Source organism: Bos indicus x Bos taurus, chromosome 20 (assembly GCF_003369695.1).
Source record: "Bos indicus x Bos taurus breed Angus x Brahman F1 hybrid chromosome 20, Bos_hybrid_MaternalHap_v2.0, whole genome shotgun sequence".
Classification (NCBI taxonomy): domain Eukaryota; kingdom Metazoa; phylum Chordata; class Mammalia; order Artiodactyla; family Bovidae; genus Bos; species Bos indicus x Bos taurus.
In genome coordinates, this window is record NC_040095.1 from 11,596,942 (window position 1) to 11,615,614 (window position 18,673).

The 18,673-nt window shown below is 40.5% G+C and overlaps 1 long non-coding RNA gene and 1 other non-coding gene across 2 annotated transcripts; both read left to right on the plus strand.

Annotated features, from left to right (window-relative positions):
* The first annotated feature begins 4,545 nt into the window (after window positions 1–4,545).
* LOC113879213 lies at window positions 4,546–8,514 on the plus strand. The gene is made up of 2 exons (XR_003507238.1): window positions 4,546–5,603; window positions 6,944–8,514. It is a non-coding gene; the product is annotated as an uncharacterized LOC113879213 (long non-coding RNA).
* Window positions 8,515–10,152: 1,638 nt separating this feature from the next.
* TRNAC-GCA lies at window positions 10,153–10,224 on the plus strand. Its single transcript has one exon. It is a non-coding gene; the product is annotated as a tRNA-Cys (tRNA).
* The last annotated feature ends 8,449 nt before the right edge of the window (window positions 10,225–18,673 follow it).

The window sequence follows — 18,673 nt, forward strand, 5'->3', positions numbered from 1 at the left end:
TAAATCTGGTTGCTTACTTTGGCACACAATGCTACAAAAATGCTTCTATCAACATGTTTAAAATATACTGGATTATGAACTTACATGTTTGTGTTTTCTACTACTGTGTTCTCTATAATTACTTTTAGGTTAGGTACTGTGGCTTAGTCATTTCTCTATCCCCAGTGCCAGATAGCATGTTTGTTGCAAAATCAACACAATATTTGGGGATAGGAACACTGAAAAGGTTCTGAGGCATTGGTGACATTTTAAAAAATATTTTAAATTAAATGTTTATTTTGGTTTGTAAGTCAACGTTATTTTTAAATAACGTTGATGATCACTAAAAGTTTCATCTATTAAGTACTACATGACACAGTCTATCTTCATTATTTAGCTTTCTTTTTTTTATTGTGGTAAAATACATATAAGATGAAATTTACCATATTAATCATTTTTAAGTATAAAATTCAGTGGCAGTAGTTGCATTCACAATTCTGTACAACCATTATTTTCTCATTTCCAGAACTTTTCTATCGTCCCAAACAGAAATGCTATACCAATTAAACAACTTCCCATTTCTCCTGGCCCTAGCCCCTGACAACCTCTACGCTGCTTACTGTTTTGGTGGGCCACTCTACGTACCTCATATAACTGAAATTATACAATATTTGTTCTTTCGTGTTTGGTTTATTCACTTTAGCAAAACAGTTTTAAGGTTCATGCATGTTATAACATGTATCAGAATTTCATTCCTTTTTAAGGCTGAATTATAATCCACTGTATGGATATATCATATTTGGTTTATCTAATTCATCGACTGATAGATATTTGTGTTTTTTCCACCGCTATTGTGACTAGTACTACTGTACAAGTATCTGTTTGAATTTCTGCTTTCAATACTTTGGGACATACACATTAGAGTGGAATTGATGGATCATAAGGTGACTCTGTGTTTAACTTTTTGAGGAACTACCAAATTTGTTTTTTGCATTGGCTACAACATGCACATTCCCATCAAAAATGTACAAGGCTTCCAATTCTTAGGAGGCCTCACCACCGCTTGTTAGTTTCCATTTTTAATAATGGCTGTTCTAATGGTATGACTTGTGGCATGTTGATGGCATTAAAATTTGTTTTTTGCTATATTTATATTTTCAATTTTGAGAATGAAATTTGAGTGATAAATTCCTATGCTTAAATTTTGAAAAATTAGAAACACTGTTATTTATAAAATCCACATGTCCCTCAGCTTAGGTAGGAAAATGCTCAGTTGTGTCCAACTCTTTGAGACCCCATAGACTGTAGCCCACCAGACTCCTCTGTCCGTGGAATTCTCTGGGCAAAAATACTGGAGTGGGTTGCCATTTCCTTCTCCAGGGGATGTTCCCAACCCTGGGATCAAACCCTGGTCTCCTGGACAGCAAGCAGATTCTTTACCATATGAGCCACCAGCTTAGGTATAGTTTTACAAAAAGTAGAGATACACACACATATATATATATATACATATATATACACACATATATATGTATATACACATATAAGTAAAAAGTAGGAGGGAAAATGATTCTCATTTTCTGTCACTCAGCAATTTCCTGAGTTAATAACCTTTACAATGCAGTCTGTAAGTGCTTCTGAAAACATATTTAATTGACAATTGTATGAAGCAGGACTGTTCTAGTAATAATCTCCAGTGAAACTTATTCCATATTTTTGCATTAGTTTGAGCATTTTTATGATTTTAAGGATGGAAAAAAGCTTACAGAAAACCACACATATGCAAATAGTGAATATGAAAATATGCACAGGAAATATTATTTATTTTTATGAATTTTTTATAGCACATTAAAGAAAAACCAATGTTTTTGCAGTATTAAAGTTCACAATTTCAGCAATCTGTTAAGGCCTCTAGAGGAACATTAGTTACGGCAGGGAACTCCAGCACTTTAGAGAGTTGCCAATGGAAAAAGGTTTCTCTCTCACAGACTTAACTAAGAGAAGCGTTTAACAGGAGGCAATTTTATAATGTGACTACAATACTCTCTGAAGGCAATCACACACTCAGAATTGGTTGATTTATAGGAACTTGGCCTTAGTGTCCTAAAATGAGTCTTTGACAGACAGCAGTATTTTTATGAGACAAAAGGTAGGAAGGTGATCATCCCTGACACTCTGTGCTAGTACCATATAAGTACCATTGGCAGTTGTAAGATTTTGTGAACCTTGTCATATGGTTACCTAGCAAAATCCTTCTCATGACCCTATGAAGTAGGCATTGCTGGGTCTAATACCTCCAATACCTCCATTTGTGGGCAGCAGACCCTGAGGCCAAGAGTAATATCTTTCCCTAGTTCACATAGCAAGTCAGCAGATGAGTTGGGCAATGTGTATTAGTAGAAGATGCATGAGCTTTGGAGAGAGACAGTCAAGTTCAAATCCTGGCTCTGGCACTCTATAGTTGTTTTCTTGGAAGTCTCCTCAAATTCTTTAAGTCTTAGGTTCATGTCTTATAAAATGAGATTAATAATATCTATCTATCTCACTGCACTGTTTCGAGAATAAATATTTAATAATGGGAAAGAGTTTTAGCAAACTCTGGGAGATAGTAAAGAACAGGGAAGCCTGGCATGCTGCAGTCCATGTGGTCACAAAGAGTTGGACACAACTGAGCGACTGAACAACCACCACCAGTATTCTTGCCTGAGAAATCCCATGGACAGAGGAGCCTGGCATGCTCCAGTCTATGGGATTTCAAAGAACCGGGCACAATGGCTGAACAACAACAGGAATTATTCTGTTACATTTCTCCCAGCCACGCCCATGTAAGATATCAGTAATCAATCATAGCACACTTTCACACAAAGCTGGGGCAACCTAAGAATCTTTCTCAAGCTAATATGGTGGGCAGCTATACCAGCTGAACAGGGTAGGCAGCAGAGGTGGGACTTCTTTGTCACCCTGCTCCTCAGAGCTACACTCACTGCTCTTTGCTTTCACACTCTCTGTCCCTCGGGAACGTTCTTTATCAGCTTATATGAAAAGTCAAGACATTTTGTAGCTGGGTCCATTTGCTTAGAAAGCCCTCGTCCTCTTTCCCCTCTTCTGTCGATACTAAGCTAATCTATCCCCATCTGCCTGTGACACTATCCTTGAATGTGCAAGAGGCAAACAGAGGAGGAGAGGTTATTTACATGGAGGAGGAGTGTGGGATAAGAAAAAAATATCCAGACCAACATGGGTCTTTGCTATTGTTTTTCCTAATTTTTTGGTTCTATTGACCTTTTTGAGATTTGTCTGGTAACAGTACAGGTATACCTTGTTGTATTGTACTTCACAGACACTGTGGGTTTTTTGTTTTTTTAACAAAAATTGAAGGTTTGTTGCAACCCTTTGTTGAGAAAGTCTATTTTTCCAACCATATTTGCTCACTTTGTCTCTGTGTCACATTTTGGTAATTCTTGCAATACTTTAAGCTTTTTCATTATTACTGTATCTGTTGTGGTGATCTGTGCTCAGTGATCTTTGATGTTATTTTTATAATTGTTTGGGGACACCAGAAACCTCACTCATATAAGCTAGAAAACTAGCTTAATAAATGTGTGTGTTTTGAGTGCTCCACTAACTGGCTGTTTCCTTATCTTGTTCCCTCTCTTCAGGTCTGCTTAATCTCTGAGACACAACGAAGTTGAAATTAGGCTGATTATTAATCCTACAATAGCCTCTCTGTAGTCAAATGAAAGGATAGTCACATGTCTCTCTCAAAGGATAGAAATGATTAAGCTTAGTGAGGAAGACATGTCTAAGCTGAGACAGGCCAAAATGTAGGTCTTTCCCACCAAACAGTTAGCCAAGTTGTGAATGCAAAGGGAAAATTCTTGAAGGGAATTAAAAGTGCTACTCATAAAAAACACATAAAAAAAATCAACACATAAGAAAAATAAGAAAGTGAACATTGCTGATACGGAGAAAATTTTGGTGCTGGATAGAAGATCAAACCAGCCACAATATTTCCTATGCCAGAGACTAATCCAGAGCAAAGCTCTAACTCTCTTTAATTAAATGAAGACTGAGAAAGATGAGGCAGCTGCAGAAGAAAAATTTGAAGCTAGCAGAGCTTGGTTCAAGAGATTGAAGGAAAGAAGCCATCTCTATAACATAAAATTGCAAGGTGTGGTAGCAAGTGCTGATGTAGAAGTTGCAGCAAGTTATCCAGAAGCTCTTATTAGAATAATTCATGAAGGTGCTTTCATGAATCAACAATAGATTTTCAATGTAGATGAAACAGCCTTCTATTGGGAAAAGTGCCATCTAGGACTTTCATAGCTAGAGAGGAGGAGTCAACACCTCGTTTCAATGCTTCAAAAAACAGGCTCTCTTTTGTTAGGTGCTAGTGAAGTTGGTGACTTTAAGTTGGAGCCAATGACTTCCCTGGTGGCTCAGATAGTAAAGTGCCTGCCTACAATGCAGACGATCCAGGTTCAATCCCTAGGTCAGGAAGATCTCCTGGAGAAGGAAATGGCAATCCACTCCAGTATTCTTGCCTGGAAAATCCCATGGACGGAGAAACCTGGTAGGCTACAGTCCATGGGGTCACAAAGAGTCAGACATGACTGAGTGACTTTAATTTCACTTTAATGATTATTTGCCATTCTGAAAATTCTAGGGCCTTTAAGAATTATGCTACATCTACTCTGCCTGTGCTCTATAAATGCAAAAACAAAGCCTGGATGACAGCACCTCGACTGACAGCATAGCTTACTGAATATTTTAAGCCCACTGTTGAGACCTGCTGCTCAGAAAAAAGATTCCTTTCAAAATATGACTGCTCACTGGCAATGTACCTGGTGACCCAAGAGCTCTGAGGGAGATGTACAAGGAGAGTAATACTGTTTTCAGGCCTGCTAATACAACATTCATTTTGCAGCCCAAGGATCAGGGAGTAACTTAGACTTTTAAGTCTTATTATATACAAAATACGTTTTATAGGGCTATCGCTGCCATAGACAAAAATTCCTCTGATGGATTGGACCAAAGTCAGCTGAAACCTCCTGGAAAGGATTCATCATTCTAGATGCCATTGAGAACACTCATGATTCATAGGAAGAGATCAAAATATCAACATTAACAGGAGTTTGGAAGAAGTTGACTTCTACCCTCATGGATGACTTTGAGAGGTTTAAGACTTCAGTGGAAGAAGTCACTGCAGAGGTGGAAATAACAAGAGAATTAGAATTAGAAGCGGAGCCTGAAGATGTGACTTCATTGTTGCAATCTCATGATAATACTTACATAGATGACTTTTCTGGAGATGAAATCTACTCCTGGTGAAGATGCTGTGAAGATTATTGAAATTACAACAAAGGATTTAGAACATTGCATAAACTTAGCTGATAAAGCAGAGGCAGTGTTTGTAAGAATTGACTCCAATTCTATTAACAAAAGAAGTTCTGCTGTGGGTAAAATGCTATCAAACAGGTTTGTATACTATGGAGAAATGATCCGTGAAAGGAAGAGTCAATTTCTGAGGCAAACTTCAATGTTGTCTATTTTTAAAAACTATCACAGCCACCCCAAACTTCAGCAACCACCACCCTGATCAGCCAGCAACAATCAACATCAAGGTAAGACATTTCACTAGCAAGAAGATTACAACTCAGCGCAGGTTCAGATTATATGGATAGTACTTTTTAGCAATAAAATATTTTTAATTAAGGCATGTGCATTGTTTCTTTAAATAGAAGGCTGTTGACTGCTTAATAGACTACAGTATAGTGTAAACGTAACTTTTACATGTATTGGGAAACAAAAAAAAATTTATGTCTTGCTTTATTGCAACATTTACTTGATTGCACTTGCCTAAAAATCTCTGAGGTATGCCCCTATTCACTGAAGTAGTCACATCCTGCAATCTGAAGGTTAGCTGTTATGTAAGCATTTGTAGAAAGAAAAATAGAGGCACTGCTCTGTTCAAGGTCACCCCATGAGACATAAATGAAAGTGGCAGACATCTTGAGGTTGTCACCCTTGATGAATCTGAGGTTATAAAAATGAATTCTTGCATTTTAACCTCTGTGTAATTTTTTGAAGTCGTCAACTCTTCTTGTATTCTTTAATCTCATGATCAAAGAATGCAGCTTTTCAAAAATATTTCAGGATTGAAATTTCATTTTCTCTGAGTTAAACTGGGAAGAAAGCAGGAGTTCTTATTTGCCCTAATGGTAAACAAAGAAAATGTTATTCCTCCAGTCTCTTGGGCTCAAATGTGGCTGAAAGGATTTCGCTTCAGTTGGGAAACAAAACAAGAATAGCTATCCCATTAGGTTTACCAAATACTTGTTAGCAGTTGGCTTAAAAGCTTCCTTTGGAAATCTTCTTGACTTAGAGTCGGTGTTCAGATGGTGAAGAGATTTCTTATTCCACCCTTAAACAGTGCTTGGTCATCATCAAATTCACAACCCTGCTTTGTCTCCAAGATTCATTTGTCACCAAGACTTGTCCTGGGCCACATTTCCTTCAGTGATTCCTTTATAAAACAGATGGAAAATGAATAGAATATTGTCACAAAGTCTAGACATAACTAATCAGGTCTATTTCCTAATACCAATATGTTAGGGTGTGGAATAGTGGAGACAGAATGTACTATCTTGTAAGCTCTCAGAAAGTGGTTATAGATGTGGGCTACTTGAGCTAGTACCCAGGACAACATATGTCATTTGAGGGTCTCAGTGGACTCACAGTAACAGAAGACCCTAAAGAGTCCCTCACAATCCTGAGACCACCCACTGGGCTGCAGAACCTAATCTAAGCAGTTTCTTTTTGACTACCATTTGGCTCTTGCTCTGCAAAGAACAAATCAATCTAGGGTAAGTAGGATGTTTTAAAAGCTTCATTTTTGTTTCTTAAATGTCTTTGTGAGTTGAAGGAACATTTAAAAATAAAAACGACATTTGTTTCTCAACAGTCACAGTTCAAATGGCATGTACAAGTCTCCCTGCGGTCATTTTTAAAACTTGAAAAGCTTTTCATGTTGCCTTTTAAACAGAGAAGCAATTTGAACATGAAGGAAAGCATTTAGCATTCCAAAATAGTGAGCGTGAGTGTCAGCCCTCCCGGAGCGCTATCAAGTAACTTTGGTCTGCAGGACTGAAGAGTCATTTCTGTGGACACGGCTTACACTAGAAGATCCACTTTACAGATGCGCATCAATTCTCATTATCATTGGAATGGACTCTGGGGAAAATTAGGAGAGACGAATTTATCTTCGGCATTTTCTGCACTGCGGCACAACGGGAAAGAACATGGCCTTCAGACAGATGCAGACTTCCATCCCAGCTCCACCAGTGACCAGCTGAGGGACGCTGGGCACTTATTCTAGCCCCTTGAACCTTGATTTCCACAGAGTTAGCAGAATTACGACACCTACTTTGCAATCCTTATGTTCGATAAGATACAGGACATGGAACGATACCAGCACAGGAACGGTTCGCAGTGGGCGTTCATTCTTTGCCCCGATCTCCGCCCCCGCCCCTCGCTCGCCTCCCCAGTACTGAGATCTCCACTCATGGCAGCCCTGCCCAGCGTTACGTAGCTGACTGTATTTTAGGGTGGCATTCCCCATTAAAATTTACGTGCACTGTGATTTAATTGTGTCCTCGGGTCCCTGCCGTTTCTGCCAGATAGGCTCACCACTGTGATATCCTTACATACAAGTCAAGGTTTATTAAAATGGGTGCCAGTGGTTAACCTCTTACTCCTCCCAAAATAAGAGTAATATTTAGCCCAGAACTTTCAGAAAAATAATGTCTGAATCCAAAGCCCATAATGGGTGGAGGGGTGGTGGGTGGGGTTCAGTCGAAGCTGGAGGTTAGTTTAAGAATGTGTGTGTATGGAGACATTTTTCAGTTTTCACCCTTCAGAGCATACCCACAAGTACCTCCCTTCTGCTTCAACATACCTAAAAGTAGATGCATAAGACTAGTGACCAAGTGTTGGCAATGCATATTCATGAGGTCTCTCTGACCCTAGCCCGTAGTTACCTTATACTCTTGAAGTTAGAATACTAAGGTCTCACCCAGAGGTTCAACCCCACCTAGGACTCAGGAACATTCATGATTTCTAGCAAGGCCTGGAAAGGACATTTCTCTTGACAAGCTCTCAGGCTCTGCAGCCTTCTGGCCCTTATGACAGCAGTTGACCCTGCTCTGGCCTTAAGGACAGCTTCCACTGCTGGCCTTTTCCTTGGCTCTTCTATCACCAAGCTCTGCCTTGCTCTTCACTTTCAGGAACTGACTCCCTGTACGGTGGCTCCATGATGACCTCAGATCCTCCCTGCCTGATATTCCAGTTTCTTCAAAGCCATCAATCTGCCTTCCTCCTGGGCCAGCCTGCCCCACTTCCTGTTCTCTTAGGACCTAAGATTCTGTCCCTGGCTTCTACCCTCCTATAAAGAGCACACTGGGTTTGGGAAATTATTGCATAACCAATGTCTGTGAAACTATAGGCTTGGAAAATACAAATAAATGGTACCCTGTTCTTTTTTTTTAAATTTTATTTTATTTAACTTTACAATATTGTATTGGTTTTGCCATATATCAAAATGAATCTGCCACAGGTATACATGTGTTCCCCATCCCGAACCCTCCTCCCTCCTCCCTCCCCATACCATCCCTCTGGGTCGTCCCAGTGCATCAGCCCCAAGCATCCAGTATCGTGCATCGAACCTGGACTGGTGACTCATTTCATATAAGATATTATACATATTTCAATGCCATTCTCCCAAATCATCCCACCCTCTCCCTCTCCCACAGAGTCCAAAAGACTCTTCTATACATCAGTGTCTCTTTTGCTGTCTCGTATACAGGGTTATTGTTATGATCTTTCTAAATTCCATATATATGCATTAGTATACGGTATTGGTGTTTTTCTTTCTGGCTTACTTCACTCTGTATAATAGGCTCCAGTTTCATCCACCTCATTAGAACTGATTCAAATGTATTCCTTTTAATGGCTGAGTAATACTCCATTGTGTATATGTACCACTGCTTTCTTATCCATTCATCTGCTGATGGACATCTAGGTTGCTTCCATGTCCTGGCTATTATACACAGTGCTGCGATGAACACTGGGGTACACATGTCTCTTTCCCTTCTGGTTTCCACAGTGTGTATGCCGAGCAGTGGGATTGCTGGGTCATAAGGCAGTTCTATTTCCAGTTTTTTAAGGAATCTCCACACTGTTCTCCATAGTGGCTGTACTAGTTTGCATTCCCACCAACAGTGTAAGAGGGTTCCCTTTTCTCCACACCCTCTCCAGCATTTATTGCTTGTAGACTTTTGGATCGCAGCCATTCTGACCGGCGTGAAATGGTACCTCATAGTGGTTTTGATTTGCATTTCTCTGATAATGAGTGATGTTGAGCATCTTTTCGTGTTTGTTAGCCATCTGTATGTCTTCTTTGGAGGAATGTCTATTTAGTTCTTTGGCCCATTTTTTGATTGGGTCATTTATTTTTCAGGAATTGAGCTGTAGGAGTTGCCTGTATATTTTTGAGATTAGTTGTTTGTCTGTTGCTTCATTTGTTATTATTTTCTCCCATTCTGAAGGCTGTCTTTTCACCTTGCTTATAGTTTCCTTTGTTGTGCAGAAGCTTTTAATTTTAATTAGGTCGCATTTGTTTATTTTTGCTTTTATTTCCAATATTCTGGGAGGTGGGTCATAGAGGATCCTGCTGTGATGTATGTCAGAGAGTGTTTTGCCTATGTTCTTCTCTAGGAGTTTTATAGGTACCCTGTTCTAATAGAAAAATGTACACTGAAGATTGGAAGGCAGCTAATGGTGAAAAGCATTAGCACTGATGTCAGACAGACTTGGGGCTGAATTAGGCACAGCCCTACTGGTCTCAGTGATTTATTTACATTCCCTGCTCTGGTTCCCTCATCTCAAAAATTGGACTAACAATATTTATCTCAGAGAGTTGCTGCAAGGATAAAAATCACAAAATGGATATAAAATCAGTTCAGTCACTCAGTCATATCTAACTCTTTGCCACCCCATGGACTGCAGCACACTAGGCTTCCCTGTCCATCACCAACTCCCAGAGCTTGCTCAAACTCATGTCCCTTGAGTTGGTGATGCCATCCAACCATCTCATCTTCTGTCATCCCCTTCTCCTCCCAGATAGCTCAGTTGGTAAAGTATCTGCCTGCAATGCAGGAGACCCTGGTTCAACTCCTGGGTTGGGAAGATCCACTGGAGAAGGGAAAGGCTACCCACTCCAGTATTCTGGCCTGGAGAATTCCATGGACTATAACCCATGGGATTGCAAAGAGTTGGACACGACTGAGTGACTTTCACATGCATATAAAATAATTAGCACAATGCCAGACACAGAGTAAATGCTCAAGAAAACTCAGATAATTTTATAAGCATTATCATAATGACTATTGAATAAGAGGTATGCATGAACGCAAGAGAGGAGATTTCTGCCTGTGGACTTCAACTCATCCAAAAATGGAGAGGCAAAGATAACATGGGTTATATTCTTAAATAACCATAGTCTCTGAAGTTTGAGAGAAAAATTGGGAAATGAGTTGTCACACCAACAGACAGCTGTGGTACACACAAGGGGGCCTGCCTCCCAGCCAAGGAAGACACTTTCTTAAAAATTGGCAAGGCAATAAGATTAGAGCCAGGGATAAAGGTTTTGCTTTGGGATGAACCCAAAACACAGAATAGAACTTTAAGCTATTTAAAAATGGCTGTCAAACATTTTAGCTTAATTTTCAGCTGTATTTTGGAAGACCACATCATAAGCTTCCAGAATATAAGTCATTAGGTACTTCTAATCTCAGATATAAAACTATACATTTTGCCCATGAAGCATCAATCATGTTTTAAATTTCCTATATTTTATGATACATTGCTATCTTGGAGCTTTGCAGATCTAGGGACAGAATTGCTCCTCTCAAGGTTAACTGATTCCTAGAGACGGCTAACAGCTTGCCCGTGGGCATGCCTTTCATATATAACCAATGAATCCCAAATCCATACCCCCACCTGCTTCCTTTTACCGGTCCCTGCTCTTGAGGATAGGATCCCTCTGCTCTAAACCACTCCAGGATTCAGGTACCCGATAGGTAGACTCCCCCAATATCTTAGCGTCTGCTGAAATCACTCAAATTACCCAGTCCTAAGCTCAGCTGCTTAGCCTGCTTGCCCATTCCTTCTTGCAACCACCACAATAAAGTTTTGTGTCCAATCTTTTCCTCACTCTTCTGCCTCCTAACCAGACTTGGTGTTCCCCAAGTAGCTCTGTGTATCGACATTTGCCCTTTCCTCTTGAGAACTGTGAGTAACAAACTCTTATCTTTTTGGTGGCAGTTGTCTCCTGAGCTGTTGGTCTCACCATCCTTGCATAACAACAAAGTCCCAGGTACATTTTTAAACAACCCAAAGCAAGGGAAATCTGTATTCAGAAGTCTCCAGATTCTGGCTCCATCAGCTTGGTCACTTGTATCTCATGCATAGCCTCAGTTTCCTCCCTTATAAAAGTAAAATAGCAGTTTTATCTCACAGAGCCACGGGGAAGATTTATACACATGAAAAGTCCATCACTGTTAATGCTTAACTAATGTTTGTCCCTGCATTTGTTCACTCACCAGAGCATTCTTTACCATCCACCTGTAACCTATAAATGCTATTCAATTATCACTTAGTTTGTGCTAGTCAATTATGAGTAAATTCTAATGTCTTTCCACATGTCTATAGCTGCTGCTGCTGCTGCTAAGTCGCTTCAGTCGTGTCCAACTCTGTGCGACCCCATAGACGGCAGCCCACCAGGCTCCCCCGTCCCTGGGATTCTCCAGGCAAGAACACTGGAGTGGGTTGCCATTTCCATCTCCAATGCATGAAAGTGAAAAGTGAAAGTGAAGTCGCTCAGTCGTGTCCCACTCTTAGCGACCCCGTGGACCGCAGCCCACCAGGCTCCTCTGTCCATGGGATTTTCCAGGCTATAGATGCTAAGCACCATCATAAAAATCTCACTCTTTTCACTGTGTGTGATCTCACTGGGTCTCCTTCCCTTGGGTGCTTTGCTTGATTTCTGCTGCAGTTGCTTGAAAGCAACGCAGGTTTGGAAAAGGCCGGTCTCCCCAGTTCTGCTGGACTCTATCAATCTTATCAAGCAATTCTGTCTGCAAAAGGAGAGTCAAAAACCCTTCTGCCAGGCAGCTAAAGAAATCACATTTTTGGCAGATAATTAGTAAAATAAACATCTGAAAGCTGCAGATCATTTGTATTGCACTCTAAGCATTGTGGATGTTTTATCACCTACACTCTTCTCATTAGAGAACAGGGGCTGATAAATGCTAAAGTAGAAAGAGAGTTCCTGAAATCAGAGAGCCAATGTCCTCACTGGACTGATATCTCCATGAGGATCAATAGAAAGAAGGAAAATGATCAGAGAAACTGAGTGTGGCAGAGCTTCCCCTTGGGGCCAAGTTTGAGACAGATGGCAAACGAGGCAACCTTAAGGGAGAGAGACAGTCCTGCATTTTTACTTGTATCCTGAGGAACAAGATCAAGGAGAACATGGAGAACTTGCCAAGAATTGTGCAAAAGGAGCTGGTCCCAACCACAGGGACCAGCTGGGAGTCCCTGGGAGTCACACTGGGAGATGGTGGCCATGCGGTGCCAAGACCCGCTCATGGCCTCAGAAGTCCTGCCCATGAGTGAGGATCCTCTGTCTACATCATGGCCAATTCCACTGCATTCATGTAGTGGTCATTTGAAATACCGTTTTCAAAGAATTCTAAACTCCGAACAGCTATATGAAAGGGGTTGTTATTGATAACAGAATTATTGTGCTTCCATTTCCTGCTTGAAGAGTATGCACAAATATTTTAAAGTGCAGAGGTATGGAAACAGAGGAGGTTCCATTCCTGGTTTTGCTACTTGCCTTCTGTGTGAACTTGAGCAAGCCGCCTGATTTCTTGATCCCCAGCTTCTTCCTGCAAAATAAATAAAATATAGGGCCTACCCCACTGGGTTGTTGTAAGAGTTAGAGAAGATTTGCATATAAGTCTCTCAGCACGGGGCCTGATGCATAGTAAGTGAAAGTGAAGTGAAAGTCGCTCAGTTGTGTATGACTCTTTGCTAGTTACAGTCCAATGGAATTCTCCAGGCCAGAATACTGGTGTGGGTAGCCTTTCCCTTCTCCAGGGAATCTTCCCGACCCAGGAAGTGAACCAGGGTCTCCTGCATTGCAGGCAGATTCTTTATCAATTGAGCTATCAGGGAAGCCCCAATGCATAGTAAGTGCTCAGTAAATATTACTGGTTAATATTTGCCCAGGCTCCTCAGGTTTCTCATATAAGTAAAATTATAGGACTTTTCCTGAGGCTACCCAGACTACCCAGGCCTCTGCTACCCAAGACAAGGCTTTCTCTAAGCATGGGTGTGTCTGTTGACTTGAATGGGAAGGCTGAGGCTGACTAGGAAATTCCCATGATGGTAACAAGTTCTTGCAGAAGTGTTATAGTGTTTTATGTCATTGTTTTAAGATTGTACCATGCTTGATGTTGTTATTGTACACCTTGGGTCATAGTCTACAATTTGCTCATCTGTAGTCAGACGCTTGGACTAACCTAGAGATTTCCGAAGTGTTGTATAGATCACTTATGTGTCTTGGATAATTATTACCTAATTAACAACTTAGTGATTATTTTTGAGTTACTATGTACACAGTATAGAATTTCTCCACGTACATTCTCTTAAGCTTTTGGATGACAAACTTAAGAACTGAGTGCCTTATTTATTTTAAACTTTTTTGGTTCTTTGTTAAAACAGTCCCCCTATTGTGCATGTCTTGTATGAGAGCTGCTGTCAGTAGCCATGGCTCCAGTCACCATTGAAATAAATATCAACATAAGACATTCCTTTGTCAGTCAGTTCAGTCACTCAGTCGTGTCCAACTCTTTGCGACCCCATCAATCGCAGCACACCAGGCCTCCCTGTCCATCACCAACTCCTGGAATTCACTCAAACTCATGTCCATCGAGTCGGTGATGCCATCCAGCCATCTCATCCTCTGTCGTCCCCTTCTCCTCCTGCCCCCAATCCCTCCCAGCATCAGGGTCTTTTCCAATAAGTCAACTCTTCTCAGGAGGTGGCCAAAGTATTAGAGTTTCAGCTTTAGCATCAGTCCTTCCAATGAACATCCAGGACTAATCTCCTTTAGGATGGACTGGTTGGATCTCCTTGCAGTCCAAGGGACTCTCAAGAGTCTTCTCCAACACCACAGTTCAAAAGCATCAATTCTTCGGCGCTCAGCTTTTTTCACAGTCCAACTCTCACATTCATACATGACCACTGGAAAAACCATAGCCTTGACTAGATGGACCTTTGTTGGCAAAGTAATGTCTCTGCTTTTGAATATGCTATCTAGGTTGGTCATAACTTTCCTTCCAAGGAGTAAGCGTCTTTTAATTTCATGGCTGCAATCACCATCTGCAGTGATTTTGGAGCCTCAAAAAGTAAAGTCTGACACTGTTTCCCCATCTATTTCCCATGAAATGATGGGACCAGAGGCCATGATCTTCGTTTTCTGAATGTTGAGCTTTAGGCCAACTTTTTCACTCTCCTCTTTCACTTTCATCAAGAGGCTTTTTAGTTCCTCTTCACTTTCTGCCATAAGGGTGGTGTCATTTGTACTAACTTCCAATTAAGTCTCGCCAAGCTGTGCAAATATTAGGAAAAATCAGGTGAAATTCTGAATTTAAACAAGACCTGGAACTTATATCTTCAGTTTATCCAATAATCAAAAGAAAAAGGGTCTAATAAGTACTCATTACTTTTCAAAGTTCTATTCTTTTCCTGCCTTTTCAGGTTTCCAAAAATCAACAACTTTTGCAATTAGCGTAGTACTCACTCTTTATACTTTTTGCTGATGGTAAACACACCCACTACTAATTAGTTTGGGACAGCTGTCTTGTTTGAGTGGCTAAAATACTCCCCCGCCCTCTTGGATATAATTCATTATTTGTCTGTTAATAATAACTGAGATGGCTGGATGGCATCACCGACTCTATGAATGTGAGTTTGAGTGAACTCCGGGAGTTGGTGATGGACAGGGAGGCTTGGCGCGCTGCAATTCATGGGGTCGCAAAGAGTTGGACACAACTGAGTGACTGAACTGAACTGAACTGAACTACTGTCAGGATCTGGGACCAGAGCAAAATCAGGGGGTCAGGACATATAAAATAATCCAGGGCCAGGCTCTCATGCTGGAAGGCTAGTTACATAAGAAAACCAGGCACTGCCAATGCAAAGTGATGAGACAGAAAGGGAACTGGACTTGCCAGGTTTTCATCTATAATGAAGACCTTTGTGTTCAGTGGCCAAGTCATAGCAAATACGATGCAGATGCAGGCATTAACATACTGTGAACACTAGAATGCTGTGTATTATAAGGAGCTACCAACACCACATTTACTGTTGACATTATTACTTTAATTGAACACTGATAGACAAAAGAACTTGTGACATGATTTAAAAGTTGTGTCTAGATATTCTCAGAATAAAGTAAATTTCTATAGTCCTCTGAACTTTTGGGGGGGTAATTGAAAAAATATCTTATAATCCCAATTATTTTGAAAAAAAAAAAGTCAGATCTGTAGAAGAATTGAAAAGCAATTCGAGGAATACCCATTTAGTCTTCATCAAGATCCCCCAGTTGTTATCATTTTACCACATAGTGCCCACTTTCAGTCTCTTTTTATTTATAATTAAAGGATGTGAAAGTCAATAGTTTATATTATGATATCTCACTTGTAAATATTTCAGCTTATATTTTCTAATACTATGATATTTTTCTAGCTAAATAGTATTATCTCAGAGAAATTAACATTTATTCTGAAATAGACAATGTGCTGTCCACATTTAAATATCCCCAATTAACCCCGTTATATTTTATAGCAGTCTTAAAAATCAAGGATCCAAGGATCCAAAATCCAAGGATTTTGTTATCACATTGTATTTGGTTGGTATGTTTCTTTAGTCTCTTTTAACTTAGAAAATGTTCATCAACTCCTGTCTTTTTTGTTTTTCATGACATTGACTTTTTTTTTTAAGCGTCCAGGAGCTATCTTACAGAGTGTCTTGCACTCTGTATTTATTTGATTGAATTCTCAGAACTACACTTCTTTTAAACATTTTTGGCAAAAATACTACATATGGTAGTATTGCATATGTTTTACTATTTCAGATGAGGGGCACAAAATATCAGGTTGTCCCTTTACTTGCATCTGTGATAATGCTAAGGTTGGATTTTGCTGAGCTCTTTTAGTGAATATGCTTAAGAGCCCCGACACCAAGACTTCTGGGTGCTTTCCTTAGCATGCTAATCCTTCCACAGCTCCCCACTGAGACACATCCCACCTGACCACGCTGGGGACCAGGTTGAGGCCATCCAGGCATGACCAGTAAGGGTACTGATGGAGGAACTTCTCTTTGGAGCCACCCATTTGTATAATGACAGATTTAGCCAATCCACTCAGGAGAAAGCTTCACTGGCATTTTACCACAAAAAGTGCATGTTAAGACTTATCCCCATAATACCTGATTTTTCCCTTAAAGATGGCAGGTCATGTACCATCTGGTTCTCAGTTCTGGGCATGTCTAGGTGGGCACTGATAAACCCACTGAAACATTATTACCATTTGGTTTTGTCCTTTAAAAGTAAATCATCAGCAGTTTCAACACCCAGATGACTAAATGGCAGAGACCACAGCTACAGACAAAGATGGGAGTTGATATTCTGGGTGTCACTGAAGCAAACATATAACCCCTTTACTGCCAGTGAGGCAAACACGTCATTCCAACTTCTCTCTGGGAGGTACAGAAGCTTGTCATGTTATGGGTCCCAAAGCTCAGCCTGCATACAACTTTGCCAGACCGCTCTTTCCTCTGGAGCCAGTTCCCTTAAAGTTACTCAGGAGGGCAGGGCCAGAGAGTTTATCTCACTGTGCACCATACATTGAAATGAAGGCAAGACAAAGACAACTGATTTACCTACACTTCTGGCAAAAGATGTACAAGTAGAACAAACCATTTCACTCCACTGGAAAGAATTCATCAGAATAGACTTGGACAAATTATGATCTTCAGGTCATATGAATGTGCACCACAGAAGATGAAGGTTGTAACCTCCTTGGTTCTACTTGACAAACGATAAACAAGCACGGCTGCCTGTCTTTCTCCAACTTAACATTCCCAGTGCTTTCTAAAGGTCTTAATTCTAGTTAGGATGAATCCAAAGAAAAGATGTAAGGGAGAAGAGGCTGCACGAGCAGTTTCACTGAGTATAGCAATAATCCCTGCACTTTGTAGCTGTATTGGTTTCCTATTGTTGCTGTAACATATCACACGTTTAGTTGCTTACCATATGCATTTATTCTCTGGAGGTCAGAGTATAAATCAGTTTCATTGAGCTAAAGCTAAAGTGTCAGTAGAGGTGGTTCATTCTGGAGCCTGTGAGAGTAGAAGCTATTTTCTTGACTCTTTCAGTTTCTAGCAGCCACTTTTATTCCTTGGTTTGGGGCCACTTCCTTCTTCTTCACTGTGCATCACGCCAGTGTTGGTTTCCTTCACATCATCTTCTTCAGTACTCAAATCTCCCTTTGCCTCCCACTAAAGACACTTGTAATTGCGTTTAGCACTCATCCAGATAATCCAAGATAATTCTCCCATCACAATACCCTTAACTTAACCTTATCTGCAAAACCCCTTTGACATTAACTTTGCCAAGTTAATATTCACAGGTTATGGGGATTAGGATGTGGACATCTTTGGGGGCCATTATCCACCCTACCCCAGTAACCTACTACTATATGTACTTTTCACATGTGCGTCACTGGGTTCTCATGACAACTGTTACTGTAGCTGATTTTGTTATCAGTTTCATTTTTAAGTGAGGAAATAGGAACTCGGAGAGGTTAAGTGACTTACATTTAGGAAATGAATGGAACTTATATTCCAACTCAATTCTCCCAGCTCTTCATTAACTGCTCCCTCCTACTAAATAGCAATGAAAGGCAAAAAAAGTCACAAGAGGTGGGGATTTCCAACAGACTGGCATATCACCCAATCAAAATATGGGAAGAAAACCTATACAGACATTTCTCCAAATAAGACAAACATAGCCAACAGGCACATGAAAAGATATTCAGCATCACTAATTCTTGTACAGCTGTGTGTATGCAGTAATTCTTGTGCATGCTCAGCCAGGTTTTACTCTTTGAGACCCCATGGACTGTAGCTGCAAGTCTCCTCTGTCCATGGAATTTTCCAAGCAAGAATACTGGAGGGGGTTGCCATTTCCTATTTCAGGGGATCTTCCGCGCCCAGTGATCAAACTTGCATCTCTTGTGTCTCCTGCACTGGCAGGTAGGTTCCTTATCACTGTACTACCTGGGACACTAATTCTTAGAGAAATGCACATTAAAACTACAATGAGGTACCACCTCAAACCAGTCAGAATGGCCATCATCAAAATGTCTACAAATAACAAATACTGGAGAGGGTTTGGAGAAATAGAAACCCTGCTATACTGTTGGCGGGAACGTAAGTTGATGCAGCCACTATGGAGAACAGTATGAATGTCCCTTAAAAAATGAAAAATAGAGCTACCATACAA